The sequence below is a fragment of the Sus scrofa genome, chromosome 4 (genome assembly GCF_054392235.1).
Source record: "Sus scrofa isolate SSC_HxYL_T2T_F1_AM1 chromosome 4, Sscrofa_HxYL_maternal_Yorkshire_Landrace_v2.0, whole genome shotgun sequence".
Classification (NCBI taxonomy): Eukaryota; Metazoa; Chordata; class Mammalia; order Artiodactyla; family Suidae; genus Sus; species Sus scrofa.
The window spans coordinates 111,497,501-111,520,213 of record NC_139386.1 but is presented as its reverse complement, the minus strand read 5'-3'; the positions used below and the strand labels follow the sequence as shown (position 1 = coordinate 111,520,213).

The window sequence follows — 22,713 nt, the reverse complement described above, 5'->3', positions numbered from 1 at the left end:
CTTCAGGTTACCTCTTTCTTTCCCCTCAGAGCCACGTCTCAGCAGTAGTGCAGTGTGCTTCATGGTACAGTCCTACATAATATGCCCTGAGAGCTGGGAAGACACTGAGCCTTCACTGTACTTTCTTATTAAAGGAAATTGCTTGTATTTCTGTCCCAAGATTGTATGACTTGTAGTGGATGCAAGGTAACCAACCAGTATTACAAAATTCAATGAGCCTGGAAAATTTCAACAGAGACCAAAGAAGAGCCTCCCGCTTGGGTGCAGTCACTGTAAACACAACTCATAATGTTTGCTCTTACGATGGATTGCATTATCTACCTCTGCTTTATTCAAATGGAGAATGGCGTGTGCTGGAGAATACAGGGACTCAGAACAAGCCCTGGACACCCCCAGAAGTGGGCGGAATTAGTCATTTCCTGCAAGATCAATGGCTCCCCCAGGGCAGGGAATAAACACAATGTACCCTGTTGCCCTCAGTGAGATCCTCCCCTGGCCAGGGACCTGGGCTTTGGTCACTAGAGATTCCCACCAGGACCCCTTCTAAAAAAGGGGACTTTCATTTGTCTTCCGAATCTTCAGCTGCTCAAAGGAAAGTACCCTAAAACCATCCCTTTTGGATCTGATTCAAAATAATCTAGCCAAATGGGAACATTGTAGATGAAGGAGACTGGACATAAATTGATCATTATTAAATCCATGTGATGGATGCCTGGGGGAGCCATTGTAACATTATCTATTCTTTTGTATATTTTTGAAATGTTCCATAATAAAGGTTTTTGCCGATGCTGCCTCTGAGTATAATCTGATATATTTTTTTTTCCTGAGGAGTAATTTGGTATTATATATTCAAAATCCTTTAAAATGTGTAAATCCTGTGACTCAAAAATTCTACTTCTAGGAATTTATTCTTAGGAAATAATCATGAATGTGTGAAAAAGATTTATCTACTGGAATGTTCTCCACAATCTTGTTTATAATAAGGGGGAAAAGGAAACAACCTAAATGTTCAACAAAGAAAACTGGTTAAATAAATTATGGCACATATTATGGTAGACTATTACATGGTCATTGAAGTAATTTGGGGTCTGGTGATGGTGAGGAGAAACAGCCATACCATACGGTATTGGTGGAAACAAATTGAGTAACCTCTTTGGAAAGCAAATTTTTATTATCCATCATTATTTAAAGTGTATAGGTACTTCGATCCAGCAATTACATTTTGAATAATTCTTTCCTTATTAATAGACCCCCTAAAAATGTATACACTAGAATAATTGCAGCATTCTTTATAGTAGAAACAAAATGGAAGCCATATAAATGGTCAACAAATGAAGGCTCTTTGAATAAATAATGTATATTATGGCCCATCACACAATAGACTATGTTACAGGCATTATTTGCATGTAAGGATAATTTACAGCTGACATTTTGGAAAGCTTGCTATGGGCCAGGCTCTGTTCTAAGTGCTTTATATATGTTAATTTATTTACTGTACTAATATGAAAACATCACTGTCTGTTAGCTATTGCCATATAACCAACGGCTCCAAAACTCAGTAGCTTGAAACAATAAGCTTGTTGGTTGACCTTTGGTTGATTCTGTAGTCAGATGTGGGTTGGGTAGGCAGCTCTGCTGATCCTTGGAGGGCTCTCACATGTTTGGAGGTCAGCCAGTGTAGACTGGTTTACAATTGACTGGGACAATTAACCTCCATGTGGACTTTTATCTTCCAACAGGTTAGCCCATGTTTGTTCACATGGTGGAATCCCAAAAGAAGGAGTGGAAGCATGCAATGCTTCTCGAGACTTAGACTGAGAACCAGTACACTATAACTTTCATCACATCCTGCTGGCCAAAGCAAATCCAAATTCAAGAGGTAAGGAAATACTCTCTCTTTTTTCCTTTTTTTTTTTTTTTTTTTTTTGTATAGTTGATTTATAATGTGGTGTTCATTTCAGGTGTATAGCAAAGTGGTTCAATGTTTGATACATGTATTTTTTCATATTATTTTCCAATATAGGTTATGAGATATACAAGATATTGAGTATAGTTCCCAATATAGTAGTATGTATCTGTTAATTTCAAACTCCTAGTTTATCCCTCCCTACCCCTTTCCCCATTGGTAACCATAAGTTTGTTTTCTGTGTCTATGAGACTGTTTCTGTTTTGTAAATAAATTCATTTGTATCATTTTCAGATTCCGCATATAAGTGATATCATATGTTATTTGTCTTTTTCCTGTTTTAGTTTCACTTAGCATGGTAATCTCTGGGTTGATCCATGTTGCTGCAAATGGCATTATTTCATTCTTTTTTATTGTTGAGTAATATTCCATTGTGTATATGTACCTTATCTTCTTGGTCCTCTCATCTGCTGATGGCCATTCAGGTTGATTCCATGTCTTGTTATTGTAAATAGCGCTATGAACATTGCGGTGCATGTGTCTTTTTGAATTGAAGTTTTCTCCAGATACATGCTGGAGTGGAATGGCTGGATTGTTCTATTTTTAGTTTTTTAAGGAACCTCCATACTCTTCTCCACAATGGGTGCACTAATTTACATTCCCACCAACAGTGTAGGAGGGTTCCCTTTTCTCTACACCCTCTCCAACATTTATTATTTGTAGACTTTAAAAATTTTTGTATTAAACTACAGTTGATTTACAGTGTTTTGCCAATTCTGTTATACAGCAAAGTGACTCAGTCAGACATATATATATATACATTCTTTTTTAATATTATTTTCCATTATGGATTATCCCAAGATGTAGATTTTTTGATGATGGCCATTCTAACTGGTGTGAAGTCATTGTAATTTTGATTTGCATTTCTCTAATAATTGGTGATATCGAGCATCTTTCCATGTCCCAGTTGGCTACCTACATGTCTTCTTTGGAGAAATGTCTGCCCATTTTTTGACTGGATTATTTGGGTTTTTTGATATTAACATGTATGAGCTGTTTGCATATTTTGGAAATTAGTAATCTTGGGCAAATTTGAATGAACATGCCTTCAGACACTGTGGTGCAGTAGAGAAAGGCTCAGAAGTTCTCGTTTTGTCTGTTTTACCTTCTGCTAGTTCCGTGACTGTGAACAAGGCATTTGCGTTTCTGAGTTCCTGTTTTCTCATGAGTAAAAATGAAGAAGTTAGATTAGCCAGCCATTTGCAACCTCTTTTATTTTATTTATTTATATTTTTGTAGCACAGAATCTGAAATATACCAGAGCTGAGCTGTTATAAAACGTGTTGGCCCTTCCCCTCCCTCACCTCCCTCCTTGATCACCATGACAATCCCAAATGCCCTTTCAGGAAACCCTAGGAGCTGCCAATCCCGGATCCCCGCCAGATGTAAAGTTGTATGATGGCAACTTGGAGTATCAGGACCTCAGACTCATTTTCCACCATGCATGTGTATGGAGAGCAGTGGAGTTAAGGCAGGACAATGCTTTTGACTTGGCATTCAGCACCCACTCAAACACCCTTCTAAAGTGCTTTCCTGAACTAAAGACGCTGAAAAGCTAGAAACTACAGTTTGCAGATTCTTTGCAGCCAGTGTTTCCCCCCATGACCTACGTCCATCAAGCCAAGACACCCACATGAGACTTGGAAGGCAAAGGTGACCAGTTGGGTCAGTGGCCATATGCCGTGAGAGGCTGGACCTTCCAGCAAGAGTGATAGCAGAAGGACTGGCTTTTCTGGAGCAGCTGGGATGATCGTTCTGTCCCTAACATCATGGTGTCTGGGAGGCCAGCAATGGCAGCAGTGGGTTTCCTCTAGAACAGTGCAGAGTTCTGCTTGGTCATATCCGCTGACAGTGTGATCCTGGAATTTGTAACAATCGAGCATGATTTGGGCCAATTCTGGAAATTCTACAAGCTAAACCATACCTTGCAACAAATCCCTTTCTGTGTGAACTAGTGAGGATGAGCTCTCTTGCCTGAGTACAGCGGCCAAGAAACACCAAAGCAAACTCTTAGGTGGCCCTTGTCAACATGCCTGGCCCTTTTTTTTTTCTTGGCTGATTCCTCATCCTTCTGCCTCTGTACATTCCTCATTCAATCCTTCCAAACAGGATTCACGGAGCCTCACTCCACCTACCACACCAGTTATACCTTTAGTCCTGAGTTTGAATTCCAGCTCTGCCACTTAGAACAGTACAAACAGGCAAACTCCTTTATCTTTCTGTTTCAGATTCCTCATCCCAACCACAGATCAGGTGAGCTAATGCAAGAGGAGCTCAGATCACAGTGCCCGGAACATGGGAAAGGCTTGATACTTGGTCAGTGTCATTGATGTGATTGGGTGCTTTGGCTTCAGCACGCCTCCCATGGCTGACCCACTCAGTTGCAGCCGGAGCCATCTGCCTGTAATTTTACACCAGACAAATAACGGGAATAGAGCTGTCTTGATTCCAAGTGTCCAGCCTGAAAGATAGGCTGCACCTCTGTACCAGTCAGAGTTCTTGGTTACAAGGAAGAGATTGACTTTATATCTTTAGTTGGAAAGAGCATTTATTGGAAAGATAGAGGTCTTTCAGAAGCCATTGGTGGTAGGAGAACCAGGGTGGAAAATGAGAAGAAAATCAGCATGTTTGGAGAACAAAGACAAATCCTCTATTAGCCACTCTCTGCCACAACTGGCACTGAGATCTAATTGCCCTTTTCCCTTAGTTCATCCTCTTCATGTGCAGAGTCCCTGGAAGGAACATCTGACTGCAGCCAAGGTGTGGGGAGAGGGACCATCCAGCTCTTGTTTTCCTGGAGCATTGTCTCCCACCAAGAAGGTGCTCATCGAGTGTGAGGGTTAATTTTGCGTATCAACTTGACTGGATCATAAAATGCCGATATTTGACTAAACATTTTTCTCTGAGCATGTCTGTCAAGATGTTTCTGGCTGAAATTAGCATTTGAGTCAGTGAACTCAGTCAAGCAGTTTGCCCTCCCCAATGTGACTGGGCAACATCCAATCCACTGAGGGGCCAAAGCGGGAGAAAGGAAGCATTCAGTCCTTCCTGGCTGATTGCTTGAGCCAGGACATCACTTTTCTGCCCTTGGCACTCCTGGCTCTCACCTGGGTTTTCAGACCTGGATTGGAATCTGTTCATCAGATCCCCTGGTGCTTAAGCTTTCAGATTCAGACGGAATTACACCACCAGCTCTCCTGGGTCTCCAACTTGGAGACCACAAGTCATGGGATTTCTCAGCCTCTATAATCACATGAGCCAATTCCTCGTAATAAATCCCTCTCTTTTTCTCTCTCTCAATATATGTTATTTGTTCTCTTTCTCTAGAGGACTCTGACTAATTCACTAGGAAACTCCCCAAACCAGAGAGGGGAATTAGATGTTGGACAGTGTATTACCCGGGGTTCTCTAGAGAAACAGAGCCAATAGGATGCCTATGTAAATAAATATGGAAGGAGATTTATTGTAAGGAATTGGCTCATGTGATTATGGAGGCTGACAAGTCCCAAGACCTGCAGGGTAAGTTGGCAAGCAGGAAACCCAGAAAAGCCAATAGCGTCAGTTCCGATCTGGAAGTCACAGGCTCAAGACCCAGGAAGAACTGATGTTTCAGTTCAGGTGCAAAGGCAAGAAAAATTTGATGTCTCAGTCCAAAGGCAGTCTAGCAGGAAGAATTCTCTCTTTCTCAAGAAAGGGTTAGCCTTTTCGTTCTAGCCAGTCCTTTAACTGATTGGACGAGGCCCACCACATTAGGGAGGGCAATCTGCTTTATTCATTCTACTGATTCAAGTGCTAATCTCATCCCCAAACACCCTTACTGAAACACCCAGAATAATGTTTGACCAAATGTCTGGGCAACCCTCATGGCCCAGTCAAGTCGATGCATGAAATTAATCATCACAGATGGTGATCCTAAGGTCTGTTAGGAGTCTTCAAGAAAATAGGAGTGTCTCACTGGAGCTGCTGACATGTGCATGTGTGGGGCGCCTTATGTGGGATGCCAGCCAGGCCTCCCAGACAACACAGCACCATAAATGCCAGCAGTGACCTCATGGCTGAGGACAGGCTGAGTCATGGGAGAAGCCGATGTTCTGCAAAGAAAGAACTCAGCCTGGTACGGTTCGAGAATCTTAGCTTTTGAGAGAAATGCACCAATTCCTTTCCACAGAAAACTCCTCCCCGGGCCAGCTGTCCTTTCTCCCTATGATGTGGCCAGATTAGAAATGTCTTCTGTCCTCGCCAGTCTGACATCCTGGTCAGGCTTTGTAACAGCCCTGCTTATCATGAGCGCCTGTCCCAGACTATTTATGTTATTAACACCCATTTGTCCCTATTATGATACCTTTCTGCTTGGGAGTCTGGCCATCAGAGGACCAGTCGCTTTATATGATATGCTGAGTCTTGTCCTTCTCTAGACAATTAGTGTCGATGTCACCTGAAAGTACTGACGTGTTAACACATTTCCTCCTCCTCACGATAAACCTTGGACACAGGACCCCCCAAAAATGCTGTCTTTCTTATCTCATCAGACTTTTCAGGGTAGAGCAGTCTCATTTTTGAGCAGTTTCTGCGACAATATACCATCTGAGCCTCGGCAAATTAACCAATTACGGCAAACAATGCATTTTCTTCTGTGGTTCCTGTCATATATACCTCCCTGTTTTCAGTTAACAACAGGAAAAAACCGGCAACTTCTAGAGGAAAATTTGCCAAATTCCACAAAAAAAAACTTGCTCAATCATTTGGTCAAATTAAGTAGAAAAATCTTATCCTCTAAAAGAGACAGTAAGAGCCAGTTTCATGGATTAAATCATTCTCTGCAAAAGAACTTTTCCCCCTGGAGAATGAATAAGCTCAATTGGGTGTGAGGTTTTTTGAGCTCTGCTTGCAATTTTAAAGAAAGTTATTTTTGCTACACGTATACAATTTTAATTCTCTAAAATGAAGCTTATAATTTTTGAAAACATAAGCCATCAAACCATGCCTTCTTTCTCACACACCTTGGCAGAACTCTTTTGAAGCGCTCCCTACTTTCAAAAAACCACAGATCCTGAATAACTGTTCCAAAGGGCCACTTCTGATTTAGTAAGTGGATTAACTAAATTTAACACGTATGCAGACTCCTCCCACCGAAGCTCAACTTTACTGGATCCTGACTCTATCTAGCTTTTACGTAACAGCTATTACAATGTCATTTTGATCATATCTAAATTTTCTATTACGATGTCATTCCTAGCAAATGTCCCCTTCATACCCACTTGGACACAAGGAAAGGGGTAACAAGAAATAAGAGTAAAGGGTGATGAAATGTACTTGTCTCTGAACCCAACCAATCAAATCCCAGGGGCTCCCCACGGCATCACACACTTCTCCATACCATCCGCCTGTCCCGGGATCCACCCTCTGCACTGGGGGCAATTCTTGTCATCCTGGTGGAGGCAGCCTGGTCACCCCTGGGAGGGATCAGTATCTACCACATCAGTCCTCTGGTCTTTGGCCACCCCTCTGGGCTCACAGTCTGGTTCCCTTCTCTTACCCAAGGGCATGGCTCTTCTTCTTTTTCTAAGACCCCATCTTGGAAGCTTTCACACTCTAATTTTCTTACAACACCCTAGTGTTTTCATCCTTTTCATGTCATTTGCATTTCCAACATAACAATATTGAACATATTAATAATCATTCCTCACCCTGTACTAAGCTCTTTTTATAAAGTCAGACACAGTGTTAAGCACTTTATGTGGATTATCTCAGCTGAAGCTTGCAATGGCTTGCAACTTTCTTGCTGGCTGAGGCTATAGCTAGGAACAGGCACTTTGAGATCAAGCTGTCAGGGTTCTAATTCCAGCCCCAAGATCTTAGGCAAGTTGCAAAATCTAAGCCTTCCCTTCCTCATTGTAAAATGGGGTTAAGAATGGCCTTGACCTTGAAGTGCTATTATTAGATGAAATGGTGCCTGTGAAGCCAAGCAGAGTGCCCAGCACAGAGTAAGTGTTTAATAAGTGGTAACTGACTCAGGACTCTCCTGGGAGTATCCCTGTCTTACCACCCACAGATTCCAGATTCAGCAGTCTCCTGTTCTAGGGAACCCTGTGGCTCTCAGTCTCCCCCACCCCCACCCTCCTCCAATTCCCAGGACTGATCTGCTGACACTGAGTGTCTCCCACTGTGGGATGGACTTCCTTCCTACCTGTGAAGATAGAAGGGCAGCCCCTGCCCCTCTGCTCTGCTCATCTGGTGATGAGCCCTGATCTGGGCTCACAGAATAGGATTCTCTTTTGCTATGGTCTGAAATTACCCAGAGTCCTTACGAAATTCTTTTCAAATTAAGATACTTGATCTCACTTGATACCTTCTTCGTTCTTAAGAGAATGGAAGTATTTCTTTTCATGTTGGGTTTGGAAAGAGCCAGCTCATCCTGGTACAGGGCGCTTTTCCCAAACTTGAAGCTCCTGACCTTGGGAGGCATCAGGGTTATGGTCCATTTGAGGCCAAGGCTGCCTACTGAAACTAACGCGTGTAACTCATAGAGACACGCTGCATTTTCCAAACGGACATGATGAATACAAGATAGTTTATAAGTTTTACCGAATTCATGGTTGCTTTTGATCAGGTCCACATATAAAGTTTAAAATCAGTAGATACTAAAAACACAGCTTTGGTCATGTGAGAGTGTTCAACATATCTGACATTAAAAAGGGACTATTTTTATTTTAAACACCTGGAAACTCCTGAGGTCACAGAAAGAATGCTGGAAGGGAAGTCAGGGGTGTTTTCTGGGAGTGTGATCCCGGACAAATCACACCCCCTCCCCAGACCTCAGGATCCTCATCTTTAAAACGATGGGGGCTGGAAGTGATGGCCTCTGAGCCTCAGCACTAAAATTTTATGAGTCAAAATCACTCTCTCCTAGCTACGTGAAGGTGAATATTTATAAGAACAGCTGACATTTTGAAAGGAAGGAAACTATATAGACGTGTTCTATTCCCATATAACACAAAGAACAGGTTAGTATCTGATAGTGTTTCTATCAGAAAAAAAGTTTTTCTAACTTATTTTTGTTACTTGTTCCCCTCTTCCAATAGCTTCACTTTTCCCATTGTCACTGGATGTTCGGAGAGAGTCCCCTCCCTCCACTTCAGCATCCGTATCCGGCTTTCAAGACTTAACTACTGTCGGTATTTTCTCAGTGATTATGAGGTGGTTGTTGTTATTGCCTCTCTCCAATATTTATCCATTTCACTTGCTCGGTTTTATTTTTGTTTTCTTTGCCCTCCAAGACCTCACCTTGAACAGACTGCTTTCTATTACTACAGTCTTAAGACTCTGTTCTGAGCCAATGTCTTGTCGCCCTTTTACCATCGTAAATTCATCAGTGGGAGTTGCAATTGCAAACACTCCAACCGTTGCTTAACTATTCGTCCCTTTCTTACAACAGCGTGTTTGCAAAGAATGAAATTCTCACCGTCGAGTCATGTGCTTATGTGTTCACCATTGCTGGTGCCTTTGTGTTTGCTCTGAACAGAGGGGGCTTTTCCCGCCTTTCCATTACCACCCCACCCCTCACCCACCCCATCCCTCACCCACCCCATCCTCCTCGGCTCCAACCAATCAGAATGTCTCTTTATGTCTGGCCAACCAATCAGAAAGCGTCCCCATTCCAAGTAGTTATTAAATGTCTGTTGGGTAGGAGGAGCTTCCTTCATAAAAGAAAACATGAAGCTTCAAGGTTTCAGCCGAGGAAGGAAAATCTGTAAGTGGAGAGGACTGCATGCTGTAAATATTACCTTCCCTTTGGCGAGAGCATAGAGGGAAACCTTAAGCCCTCCAAAGTGATAGATCACTTAAAATTCTTCTCTGTTTGGAAATCATTCTAGCTGCCGTCACCAAGACACACACGGCTACACCCTTAATACTATGGCTCAACTGTTTCTCCCAGATTATTTTAGAACCCTAAAGCAGACTGGGATTTTCCATTAGACTTTTTTAAATACTAAAGGATAATATAAAGGAAATACACACATAAAAAAGTCAGAAACATTCTTTCAATCAACAGTGCAAACTTCAAATTTCTTTTCCCTACCATTCCTGTTTTATTGAGCCTGGCCCATCTCCTGTTCTCTCTGAAGTGGTTAATTTCTTTTTTCGTTTTTGTTTGTTTTGCTTTTTTAGGGCCACACCCTTGTCATATGGAAGTTCCCAGGCTAGGGGTCAAATCCGAGCTACAGCTATCATCCTACGCCACAGCCACAGCCACACAGGATCTGAGCTGCATCTATGACCTACACCAAGGGCTCCTGACAACGCGGGATCCCCAACCCACTGATCAAGGCCAGGGATCAAACCCTCTTCCTCTGGGATACTAGTCAGATTTGTTTCTGTTGTGCCCCAAGGAGAACTTCTGAAATGGTTACTTTCTAACCTCAAGAAGGGACCAACTCTTAATGTCCTTTGTATGAATATCTTGCTTCCTGGCTCCCAGCCTGCCTCTCTTTTTCCAGACAAGGCAGACTCAAGAAGCTAGCAGAGTCCTAACCTTACAACCATCACGAATTCAGCAAACACTTCTGGACCCCTCATGTCTGTGCCAGACATGGAGGTGTGAGTACAGTGTAACACCTCCCCTACCTCCAGGTTTATATTTATAAGCGTGGAAGGCAGACCAGCATGCTACCCGCTCCAATGCTGGCTTGCAGTGCTGTGATGCGGACCTGCACAGGAAAGTGCTGTCTAAATCAGACTGAGAGGTCCATTCAGCAAGAATTTCTGGAGCCCGTCATGCTTGAGATGAGATGTGAGAGATAAGTATGATTTGCTAAGGCTTCAAAAGAGAGGAAAAAGGAGGTCATTTCAGGCAGCAGGGTCTGCATGGACAGAAGCAGGAAGCTATAAAAGAGCATTGCTTTTGGGAGAACCAACTAGCTCTGTTGGCTTGGAGCAAAGGACGTGAGGGAGAATCTCAGAAGAGGCCAGAAAGGGGCTTCAGAGGCTGGATCAGGAAAGGACTTGGGTACCAAGGGAAAGAGTATAAATGCTATCTGACAGGTCCTGGGAGCCACCGAAGAATTTTAAGCAGGGGATTGACATGATCAGGTTTGTGACTTTGAAACGTGAGCAATGTTTAGAAAAAGATCAAAGAGGGGGAAAGGACAAGATTCAGGCTGGAGCCTGTTACAATAATCCAGGTGAGAAGTGATGAGGGCTGAAGCTAAAGTAGATGCTACGGAATTTTGTGATAATTTAGCTATGGGAGTGGGAGGAAGAAAGGGAAGGAAAAGTCTAGAACACCTCCCAACTCTGTGATTGAAATAATCAGCTAAATAGTGACAGCTAACATAATTGAGGGTCTGCAACATACCATGTTAATTATTTGTATATTTTGATTCTTTTGTCCTAAAAGTTTATTTATTTACTTATTTAGATTTTATGCTGATTTTTCCTTTATTTTTTTAATTGAAGGGTAGTTGATTTCAGGTGTACAGTGAAGTGATTCAGATTCTTTTCCATTGTAAGTCATTATAAGATATTGAATATAGTTCCCTGTGCTCTGCAGTAGGTTCTTGTTGTTTATCTATTTTATATATAGCAGTGTGTATATATTAATCCTAAACTTCTAATTTATCCCTCTCTCCTTTCCCCTTTGGTAACTATAAGTTTGTTTTCTGTGTTTGTGAATCTATTTCTTTTTTCTTTTTTTTTTTTTTTTTTTTTTTTGTCTTTTTTGTCTTTTTGTCTTTTCCAGGGCCACACCCGCAGCACATGGAGGTTTCCAGGCTAGGAGTCTAATCAGTTGTAGCCGCCGGGCTATGCCAGAGCCACGGCAATGTGGGATCCAAGCCGCATCTGCAACTTACACCACAGCTCACGGCAACGCTGGATCCTTAACCCGCTGAGCAAGGCCAGGGATCGAACCTGCAACCTCATGGTTCCTAGTCGGATTTGTTAACCACTGAGCCACGATGGGAACTCCATTGAGTCTATTTCTTTTTTTGTAAATAAGTTTGTATCATTTTTGAGGTTCTGCCTATAAACAATAACATATGATGTTTGTCTTTGTCTGACTTCTTCTTCACTTAATGTGATAATCTCTAGGTCCATCCATGTTGCTGTAAATGGCATTTCATTCTTTTTTTAAAATTAAAATATAGTTGATTTACAATGTCGTGCCAATTTCTGCTGTACAGCAAAGTGACCCAGTCATATATATATATATATATATAAAATCTTCCATCATGTTCTGTCCCAAGAGACTGGATATAGTTCCCTGTGCTGTACAGCAGGACCTCATTGCTTTTCCATTCTAAATGTGATAGTGTGCATCTACTGACCCCAAACTCCCCATCTGTTCCCCTCCATCCTCCCTTCCCCTTGGCAACCACAAGTCTGTTCTCTATGTCTGTGAGTCTGTTTCTATTTTGTAAATAGGTTCATTTTGCCTTTTTTCTTTTTAAGACCACACCTGTGGCATATGGAAGTTCCCAGGCTAGAGGTCGAATTGGAACTGCAGCTGCCAGCCTATGCCATAGCCACAGCAGTGTGGGATCCAAGCCATGTCTGCAAACTACACCACAGCTCATGGCCACTCTGTATCCTTAACTGACTGAGCAAGGCCAGGGGTTGAACCCACATCCTCATGGATACTAATCGGGTTCATTATTGCTGAGCCATGATGGGAACTCTGCCATATTTTAGATTCCACATATAAGTGCTATTATGCAGTATTTGTCTTTCTCTTTCTGACTTACTTCACTTAGTATGAGAATCTCTAGTTCATCCATGTTTCTGCAGATGGCATTATTTCACTAATTTTTATGGCTGAGTAGTATTCTATTATACATGTGTACCACATCTTTTAATCTCCTCATTTGTCAATGGACATTTAGGTTGCTTCTGTGTCTTAGCTATTGTAAACAATGCTCTACGAACATTGGGGTGCATGCATCTTTTCAGATTAGAGTTTTATCTGGATATATGCATCATCCTACAATTTTTATTGAGAGCCTGTTATGTGCCAGGCATAGTGTTAGACCATGGGGATATAGCAGTGGAGGGGGAAAAAAGATAAAAATCCCTGCCTATATTCGGTATGTAGGAGCGTGGTAAGTAATAGGAAAGAAACGTGAAGCAGGAAAGGTGATACGAACACGAGTGGAGGGAGTTTAAGGTTTAAATAGGGGAGCCAGGGAAGGCCTCACTGGGCAAGTGCTGAAAAGCACTAAGACCAGGGAGTGTGGCTATTTGGGGGGGCCTTCTGAGCAGAGGCCCTGGTGTGAAGTAAACCCAGCATGAGCAAGGACCCCTGAAACAGCCATTGGCTGGGCAGAATGAGGTGGGGGTAGGGTGGGGAAAGCAGATCATCTAAGGTCGTGCAGACTGTTGTAACAACTCTAGCTCTTCCCCTGAAGGAAGTGGGAAGCTGTCGCGAGGTTTGAGCAAAGGAGTAATGTGATCTGACTTGCATTTTGACAGGATCATGGCGGCTACTGTGTTGGAGATAGACTAAAAATGGACAGAGCCAGAAGCAAGGGACTGGCTGGGAGGCCACTCCAACTACACAGGTGAGAGGTGATAAAGTCTTAGGCCAGGTGATGGCAGCGGCAACTGTGAGAAGCAGTAAATCCTGGAGACATTTTTGAAGGATTGGCTCATGTTTTAGACGTGGGTGTGAGAGAAGAGAGGGGAATGACACCAAGAGCCGTGGAGGAGCAAGTTGGGGGAGGGAAGCTAAAAGGGCTCTTTTGTGACAAGTTAATGATGAGATGCCTGCTAGGCATCTAAGCAGAGATTTAAAGAAAGCAGTTGAATATATGCGTCTGGAGTTCAGGAGAGAGGTCTGATCTGAAGCTATCAATTTGAGTCAGCAACGTAGAGATGGCACTTAAAGCCATGAGCTTGCATGAGATCATCAGTGATGGTGGATGGGACCAGGAAAGGCTCTAGGGTAAGGGTGGGCCCTGAGGGAGTTCGGCGGTCCCTTGCAGGTCACCCACTTTAGGAGAGCTCACTACGGCATATGAAATGGGGAAGTTAACCTCCTCAGGCAGGGGAAGGAAAGATTGCTTCTACTGCCAAAAGAGGCTTGGCAGAATTTGGAGCTTGAAGCCCTCAAGTTCATCAGAAACTGCCCATATGTCCCCACCCCAATTTTCAGGATCCTTCTCTTCCCAATCAGTGCCCTAACTTGAACAGAAAAACTTGCAAGGTTATCAATTTTTGTGGGGTTTTTTTTTTTTTTTGGTAATATCTTTTTAAAGATATAAGTCACACAGTGTACAGTTCACCCATTTAAATCATATGACTCAGTGGTTTTTCAGTACATTCACAGATGTAAATTCTTTTTGCATTGTAATCCAGCCATCTTCAAGATTAAACCTTGGGTTTGGATTTCAGAAATCTTGGCCCTGAACCTGCAGAAGACAAGGGTTTTGTTTTTTTCGGGCCTTCTGGTTTGTCACTTGGACCTTGATCTGGGCATGGAGAACGTTGAGCTCATCATTTGCTTTACCCAAGCTCTCCTGTGTACTTAGAAGCAGCCAAATTCTTTACAATTTTTATTTGCACTAAAATCTTATGTGGCCACAGCGATTTGGTACTCAAAGCCTCACTTTCTCTAGGAGCTTGACTGCAGGTGATTACAGGTGGCCATTTAAGTAAAGTGTGCTGCTTTACTCAAATGCCATGGACTCGCCATGTCCACTGCACCATTCGCAAGAGTCTTAAATGCCTTTGAATCTAGTCAGATCAGTCAGCCGATTCTGTATTCCCATCCCTGAGGGTCTGTTCCCTGGAACCACCTCTGGTACCAACATCAGTGCTCAGTCAGGGGAGCAGAGTGACTGTCAGTATGATGGGATGAAGGACTTACTGTAGGAATAAGAACTTTCCCCATTGTGGAAGGAGCCGGGGAAGAAAAGGTCTGAAAGCAGCATTGGATGATCACCAGCGGGAGGGGTCACTCACTCACTCTGAGAAGCCAGACACATCCAGCCACTCCTGATGGGAGACTAATGGCTCGTCTATGGGAAGCTTTGGCCTTGGTGGAGCTAGTGCTTCTATGGGCCCCAGCCAAGTGTCGGTGGTGAGTCTGAGGGTCCTGTAGGTCAGTGGATCTCAGAGTTGGGGAGAAGAGTTGGACATGGAGAGGAGAGCAAAGGCGGCATGTTGGGAAGTACTGGGCACCTGTGCACCTGTCCACCCTGACTCCTGACTGCAGTGACCTCTAGAGTTCTAGCTGCTCATTCGTTTCTGCCTTCACAAACAACTGAAGTGTTTCAAGCTTTCAGCTATTATGGTTAATGCCTTTATGAATGATCATATACATATCTTTGTGTAGATATACATTTTTGTTTCTCTTGAGTAAAATCCCAGGAGTATAATTTCCAGGTTCTCTCTTAAGTTTATGTGTAACTTTTAAAGAAACTGCCAGACTAATTTTCCAAAGTGTCTGTACCACTCTATAGTCCCATCAGCGTCAAAGTTGGAATTTTCAATTGTTTTGATTATAGCTCTTCTCGAGGGTATATAGTGGTATCTCACTGGGGCTTAATTTGCATTTCCATGATGACTAATGATGTTGAGCATGTTTTCATGCATTTATTAGCCATTCATGTATCTTCTTTAATGAAATGTATACCCATTGCCCATTTTTAATTTGGGTGGTTTAATCTTCTTATTATTGAGTTTTGAGAGTTCTTGCTGTATTCTGGATACAACAAGTTCCTTATCAGACATGTTACTTGCAAATATTTTCTCCCACTCTTAATTATGTCTTTTGAAGTGTACAAATTTTTAATACTGGTAAAGTTCAATTTATCTATTTTTTTCTTTTATAGATCATAGTTTTTTATTTGCTTTGTTTTTGTTATACCTCAGAACTCTTTGCTCAACCTAAGGTCCTTAGATTTTCTTCTATATTTTCTCTTAGAAATTTGATCTTCTTAGCTTTTCAGATTTATATCTGTGGTTCATTTTTAGTTAATTTGGGTATGTTTTTCAAATCTTAATGTATAAGTTATCTAGGGAGCTTGTTAAATCCTCATTCTGACGGGGGGAAAAAATGCATATGCTGGTGCAGTTGAGTCTACCGTGGTACCTGAGAGTGTACATTTTTTAAAACCTCCATCCCTTCCCCTAAAATACGTATGGAAATCTGACTAGGCAAGTTCCCTTATCTTTCTTCTCATCTTTGGCGCTGCTTTTACTCTGCAGATCCACTCGGCTACTCTGACTTCTTTCCAGGTTCCTCTTGCCTCATTGCCCTTCCCCTATGGCCGGAGGGGGAGGAAAGGCTAAGGTGGTGAATTCTCATCAGAGGGTGGCTTAAGGCAAGAGTCTGTGGATATTCATCTGTTAGTATTTTTGTTCCTGTCCCCTAATACAATAATTGGGGATAAGGGTAGGTAATGCGATGATGGGATTTTTTTTTTTTTTTTTTGAGGAGAAAAATTTGAGCAAAGTCACACACTGAGGAAACAGGACCGATGGAGTAGAACAATCGGAAATTGAATAAAGAAATCTGGGTTGACTGATGGAGTGCAATCATTCAGGTGATGGGGGAGGAGGGGGTCTGTGGCACAGATGAGGGGCGAGTCCGTCACCTAGGTGAGGGGAAATTTAAAAAGCAAGAAAAGCCACCTCTTCCACTGAGGGAATTAGGAAGAGGGCAAGGATGGTACAGGCTGAAATCTGTGAGCAGCCAAGGGGCCCAAGGAAGACCTTAAAAGGAGGTCGCAACCCCTACCACCGCCCCTTGGAACTGAGAGGCAAGGTCATTGAGGGGACAGAGGAAGATGGAAGGGCAGATTTAAGGGCAGACGTGAAATGTGGAGTCGTTGCTAAGGAGAAAGACTGGGATACACGGAGTATTCCTGGCAGCAATGAGCCCTGGGAAGTTGGAAAGCATAAACTTGTGATTTTCTTTTTTTTTTCTGTCTTTTTGTCTTTTGGGGGCCGTACCTGTGGCATGTGGAGGTTCCCAGGCTAGGGATCCAGTCAGAGCTGTAGCCACTAGCCTATGCCAGAGCCACAGCGACGCCAGATCCGAGCCGCGTCTGTGACCTACACCACAGCTCACAATAACGCCAGATTCTTAACCCACCGAGCGAAGCCAGGGGATTGAACCTGCAACCTCATGGTTCCTAGTCGGATTCGTTTCCACTGCGCCATGACGGGAACTCCCGTGATGTGATTTTCTTTAGCAGAGCTCATTGGCCTGAGTGTAAGTGTCTGAATTGATCCAGGGCTGGGTGGATGGATGACCACGGGGTACGAGGGTAAAGAGAAATGGTGAGAGAACAACCGAAATGATAGACCATGGTTGGAGAGGAAGTCAAGCCAAAGGGAGAAAAGAGATTGGGGCTAAATGAGCGGTTCTGGGACCCGAGGTCGCACTGGGTTTGGGAGCGTGTGTTAAGGGAGTAAATGAGCTGCCAGGGCGGCGTGTTATTATCAGAAAGAAAGTTGGGAGTTCCTATCGTGGCGCAGTGGTTAACGAATCCGACTAGGAACCATGAGGTTGCAGGTTCGATCCCTGGCCTTGCTCAGTGGGTTGAGGATCTGGCGTTGCCGTGAGCTGTGGTACAGGTTGCAGACGAGGCTCGGATCTCACGTTGCTCTGGCTCTGGTATAGGCCAGTGGCTACAGCTCCGATTCGACCCCTAGCCTGGGAACCTCCACATACCATGGGAGCAGCTCAAGAAAAGGCAAAAAGACACACACAAAAAAAAAAAGAAAGAAAGAAAGTTGGGTATTAAGCTTCATAATTGGAGCAGTTCTAGCTGTTAGGTCCAGGCCATGGGAATGAAGCAGAGCAAAGATGAGAATTATAACATAATGGCAAAGCAATGGAGGGGTTTACTCTGTTATAGCATCTGTCTGACTTTTGTGCTCGACACTACACACCAAGTTGTGGTCACTGTCCCAGAGGAGCAAGCCCAGGGGGCAGACACAGGAAAGGTAGACTCTGGACAAGCAGACTCCTAGGTGGGTGCACCTGGGAGGTATGGGGAGTAGCTGGAAGGAGAGAGTCGTGGGACCTTCATCTTTGCATAGGGTTGGTCCGAGAGGAGTGAATTTTTCACCTGCTGCCAATTACTCATCATGAAAAAGATGGGATTGCAAAAGGGGAAGGAAGGCAGGAAACGAACATTTACTGAGGGTCCGTATATGCCTGGCACTGTGCTTTATATGCAAATACATTTCTCTTCAAATAATCCATTTTACAGATGATGAACTTGAGTGTTCGACAGGGTAAATAACTTGTCCAAAGACAAATAATTATGAAACCAATGAGCTAGAACCCCAGTTGCCCCAGTCTTTTGCATTTTTCCTTTTTAACCGAAGAGCAGAAGCGAGGCTCTGAGCTGCTGGGGAAGATGATTCAGATCCAGCTTCAAACACAGCCTTCGCAAAGGACTTTCTCCTTCATTCCCTCATCAGCCCGAGTCTCAGAGGAGGTTGGCATCAAAAAAACCCTGCCTGGCAACTAAAAAGAAATTTCCCAAATTACTCAAGCACCATGAAGGGAGTATATGTCTCTGGACAACACTTCCTAAAAATGCTTCTTTCCTCTCATCTCATTCCCTCTCTGACCACAGCCTTTCTCATCTTCTCTCTTCTCCCAATTTCTTGAGAAAAATTTTCTCCTAAACTTCTCCCCCAGCGCAGGCCCTTGCTCGTCTGCCTGTACCCCGGGAGAAATTTGGGCAGCACAGCCTCCTTAATGGGCAGGAGAAAAGGAGAGTTTGAAGACACAGGCCTGGGTAGTTGATGTCTTGTCATGAGAAGCATTCTCCCTCCCCTCCATCACATAGCTGGTCGGAGGCAAAGCATCGCTGAACTCCACCTTGAATTTCTAGACCACTACCTTGAACTTCTGAAACAGACACCGTATCATTTACTGTCTAATGGCGTCTCTGTTATTCTTGCTTTGTTCTTGGCTGTTTTGTGTTCAATTGCAGCAGCTTTTCTTAGCCTTGGCTTCTAGTGTCATTGCTCCACCACTGTCTCTATAAGCATGTGACTGTTGTCCTTCAACCCTTATTTTCATGTATCTATATCATTTATTCTGAGCTTCCTCTAATTTTTTTTGGGGGGGGGGAGAAATGGAGTATAAAAGTGTAAGAATATAGGAGTTTCCATCGTGACTCAGCGGTAACAAACCTGACTAGTATCCATGAGGTTTGATCCCTGGCCTCACTCAGTAGGTTAAGGATTTGGTGTTGCTGTGAGCTGTGGTATAGGTTGCTGATGTGGCTTGGATCCCAAGTTGCCATGGCTGTGGTGTAGCCCAGCAGCTGCAGCTCCAATTCCACCCCTAGCCTGGGAACATCCATATACTGAGGGTGTGACCCTAAAAAGACGAAAAAATAGTGTAAGTAAATAAAATATCGGTTTCATATGTATTACTGTTACGTCTCCAACCGGATTGTGAGCACCTCAAAGGCAGGAATTGTGTTTTATTTTTTTACTGAAATATAGCCGAGGTATGATGTTGTGTTAATTTCTGCTGTACAGCAAAGTGATTCAGTTATACACATGTTTAGACATTCTTTTTTTTTTTTCTTTTTTCTTTTGGCCACGCTTGCTGCATATGGCAGTTCCCTGGCTAGGGATCAAACCTGCACCACAGCAGTGACCCAAGTTGCTGTAGTGACAACATCAGATCCTTTACCCGCTGCACCACAAGAGAACTCCTACACGCTTTTTTTAAAATTTTTTAATTTTTTGTCTTTCTAGGGCTGCGCCCATGGCATACGGAGGTTCCCAGGCTAGGGGTTGAATCAGAGCTATAGACACTTGCTTACATCACAGCCACAGCAATGCCAGATCCAAGCCATGTCTGCAACCTACACCACAGCTCATGGCAATGCTGGATCTTTAACCCATTGAGCGAGGCCAGGGATCGAACCTGCATCCTCATGGATGCCAGTCAGGTTCATTTCCACTGAGCCATGATGAGAACTCCATACACTCTTCTTAATATTCTTTTCCATATGGTTTATATAGGACATTGAATATAGTTCTGTGTGCTATGTGGCAGGACCTTGTTGTTTATCCTCTCCACGTGTAGTAACAGGTCTGCTAACCCCAGCCTCCCACTCCATCCCACCCCCAACTCCCTTCCCCTTGGCAACTTCAAATCTGTTGTCCTTGCAGGAATTGTGGTTTAGACTTCACTTGATTACATCCCCCCAGTACCCAGAGGGGTACCTGGCAGGTTTTCCACAAGCACTTATCTCTTAACTACTTTTAATTGATTAAGGAAGGTGAGAGGCTGGCATTTATCAAATACTTACCCCCAAACTCTGCAAACAAAATTACATTTCATCCACCCAAGAAATGAGGTGTTAATTATTCCTGTTTTAGTAAGATGACCAATTCATCCTGGTTTGTTTGGGACATTCTTGGTTTCAACACTAAAAGTCCTACATCCTAGGCAAACCCACGATGGTTGTTCACCCTACATTTTAAAGATGCTGAATCTCATCAGTTACCTTCATCAACTTGTCTTATAAATTCAATTCCACATCTATCTGGAGGATGGGACTAGTATTGACAGAACAGATTGGAACATTGGAGAAAAAGAAAGTGGGGTTGTCCAGGGCACACTGGTAAAGGCTGTGACACACCCCAGCAGGTGAGCCCTGAGTGCAGTTGCTAGGGTGATGAGAAGTAGCTGTGAGGTCCTATGGAGGATGATGGTGGTTTAAAGAGCCACAGGTGGCAGGGCTTGGCGCAGGTTTGAGGACTAACTACAGAAGGGACAGTGCTGAAGGGCAAGAGGACAACCTCAGATGAATTCTTCTCATCACAAACAAGCCACCTTGAACCTTTTGTCGCAGTCACTGAGGGCGTGTCCCTGGCGGATTGTATCAGATCTGATTCTGGCCGATTGCATCAGCTGACACTAACTTTGCCACTTAGAGAGAAACAAATGAGTAATTTGGACCCGATCATTATGCCCTGCTTGCTACTCACGTGCCAAATATTTATAGAAGCAAACCCACATTTAGTTTACAGCTGATAATAGGGAGCCCATTAGCTCCCCCCAGTCATCCTTCTTCCCTCCGGCAGGCAGGGAATCGCTCAGCCTTGAAGGAGACCCGCTGAAGGCTTTCTGCTGAATGGTAAGGATGACATTTCTCTTCTGCAACCAAGGTTCGCGTCTCTCTAGGAATTTTTCCTGTGTTCTACATCTTTGGCCTGTTCAGGTTCTCTGTTTCCAAATCTTTCCCATTTTACAAAAAATGAAGCACCTGTGGTCCTAAAGAGTCAAAGCCTCCAAATTCCATAACCGTCCCCCATGTGGCTGCTGAGACGTCCCAGCCGAGGGCATAACCCAATGGATTGCTTTCCTCAGGCTCAGGGATGAGCAAGGGCTGGATGTGTGGGGTCCCTTAATTCATGTGAACTTGTGCTTGCGGAACTGAGCCCAGAGCTGGGTACCAGCTGGTCACAGAAAGGCATGGCTCTGTTCTAAAGGAGCTCACAGGATAGTCAACTCACAGTCTTAAGGCATTTATCCAGGAAAAAAAAAAATGACATTATGTTTTATGTTACTGATGTGATTAAAAAGCAGCTTTACCCTTTAAAAGGCCTAGAATGATAATAAAATGAAGCAATACGGGGACGTGATAACCAGCTATCAATGAGAAAAATATTTTCAGAACAGCAAAATGAAAGAGAAAATGAATTTATTTGTGGCCTTGTGTGGATGACACTGGTGAATTCAGCTTCTTACTCTGGTTTCAGTTCCAGCATTTTTCCAGATTCCATTTTGAAATTTTGTATATAACTTTATCCAAACACAACACATTTTATATGTCTTGTGTACTTTAGAGTTTATTAGCTGAAGAATCCCATGGTTCTCTATCTCAAGCTATATCTGCCACTGATTCTTAGAGCCTACGATTCTTTTGACAGATATTCATAAATCAGCTTTATATATAGTCATAATTCAGATTACATTTATACTCTTTTGTTGTAAGTGAAATTAAGAATGAGTAAAAGCTTTCAATTTTTAAAGCACTGGGCTCACCTGATTCGGGAAAAAATGAACTCTCACCTCAAAATGCTTTTATTTGCAGCTCTTCCGGCAATCAGAACTCTAAAAGTCAATTTATGGGTCTGGATTTGAACGTTTGCTGCTTTAATTAGGCACATAAATCCCCCTACTTCATTTTCCATTACAGCTATGTGTGTCTAGCCTTGCTCTATTGAAGTACAGAGTATATCATGTATTTGACTAGTAGTAAATCCACTTTGGCCAAAGACTTAGCAGTTGGCTGTGCTTTATCAAGAATGTTCAGAAGATCAATGTTTCAAATACTCTTTAATGTGGATAAAAGAAACTTGGTGAATAATTTCCTCAGGTGAGGCTAGATTTACTTTAGGAAACGTGGTATTATGATGGGCTGCCAAGAAAATATTTTTTATTCTCAATACCCTGGAGAAAGAGCAGAAAATAAGATACTAAGGGTCATACCTTAGGAGGTAGGAAGAGGTAAAGAATATTTTTCCTTACTTTTAACCCAGCTCTGAGTTCCACGGCCTCTCCAAACATATGTCTTTGGTTCACTTTATCAAGGCCAGAAAGTGATTTGTGTTTTAAGTTTCAGTCTCTGAGAACAGTGTCTCCAAGAAGTTAAGGGTCACCAGGACCACCTAGAACTTTCACGAAAAAAGCCACTGACCTGCTGGGTGAACGTCTGTGGGGGCGCCTGGCTGTCCCCCTGGGTTCGCAGCAGACC

General features: G+C 43.2%; 1 protein-coding gene across 6 annotated transcripts in view; it reads left to right on the top strand.

The window, feature by feature from the left end:
• The window catches only part of LOC110260341 (uncharacterized), a 365,599-nt gene that overhangs the window by 216,116 nt on the left and 126,770 nt on the right, over nt 1-22,713 (top strand). For 2 of the 6 annotated variants that reach the window (XR_014844529.1, XR_014844531.1), the window contains 2 exons: nt 1,740-1,879; nt 13,433-13,521. The gene's annotated coding sequence lies outside the window, so the exon portion shown is untranslated. Of the gene's footprint in view, nt 1-1,739; nt 5,190-5,436; nt 6,696-13,432; nt 16,942-17,596; nt 17,704-21,037; nt 21,091-22,713 lie in introns of those variants that run through there. The other 4 variants (XR_014844527.1, XR_014844528.1, XM_085023671.1 and 1 more) reach the window with 4 other exon arrangements.